This window comes from Haplochromis burtoni, unplaced genomic scaffold (genome assembly GCF_018398535.1).
Source record: "Haplochromis burtoni strain Fernald_Lab_line unplaced genomic scaffold, NCSU_Asbu1 Contig_597, whole genome shotgun sequence".
Taxonomy (NCBI): domain Eukaryota; kingdom Metazoa; phylum Chordata; class Actinopteri; order Cichliformes; family Cichlidae; genus Haplochromis; species Haplochromis burtoni.
The window spans coordinates 141,221-142,274 of NW_024582958.1; positions in this window are offsets into that span (position 1 = coordinate 141,221).

Consider the following 1,054-nt stretch of genomic DNA (forward strand, 5'->3'; position numbering starts at 1 on the left):
TGGACGTCAGTCAAATTGTAGAAACATCTGACACTAGATCAGTGGGAACAGGATGCGCCCGAGCTCTATTTTGAGTGTCACTGCACAGGCTGTGGATGTTTCTTTTTAAAAATAAATCTGCAAGAATTTTAAGTAAACTTTTTTTCCAATTTGGGGTATTGTGTGCAGAATTATTAGGTGAAAAACAAATTTAATAATTTTGGAATAAGACTGTAACATGACAAAATATATGGGACAAGTGAACTGTTGTAAATACTTCCCAGATGTTGTTACCACTTTGCCAACTCTTATGTATGTATGTACATAGGTTTAAGGATTTTGTAAGTTATATTATTGGACAAAGTTGAGATAGTTTTGACATGCAAAGCGGGGATAGTGGATATACTGGACAAAGGACACTGAAGATGGAGCTGCCAGGAAAGAAAAGAAGAGGAAGACTACAAAGGAGCAGTGAGTATAGTGAAGGAGGACACAGGGTTGGTGTGACAGAAGGAGGATTCTGGCAACGGGATGAGATAGAGATGATCTGCTGTAAGTGAAGAGCTGTAAATAGATTCTATATGCATTTTAACTATATTATTTAAAAACAGTTTCTAACCTAATTTATCTTAATATAAACAATCGATGTTGAGCAGCGTTAACATATATACAGCTAACAGATATACAGATATAACAGATCTGTACAGAATAATGCAGTAAAATTATGCCAAGACCATATTTATATACATTTTTGACAGTGCTAGAAGTTATCTGTATAATATAAGTCATCATAAATCCATGCAAACTGGCATTCCTTTAATCAATATTGGATAATATTACTTTAAAACATATAAATCACTATTTTATATAAGATGTATTTACATTAGATTTTACATTTAATTCTGGTAAAATATCCCAATTTTCTACCATGTCATTACCTTAAACAAATAATTCTGTTATAACTGCTCTCCTTGCTGTAAAACATCTCAAGTATGCTACAATCTTGTCTTCTAGCTGTAACCATAGTTAATTTATTTATATTAATTTTTAACAAATATCTTACAAATAAAACTGA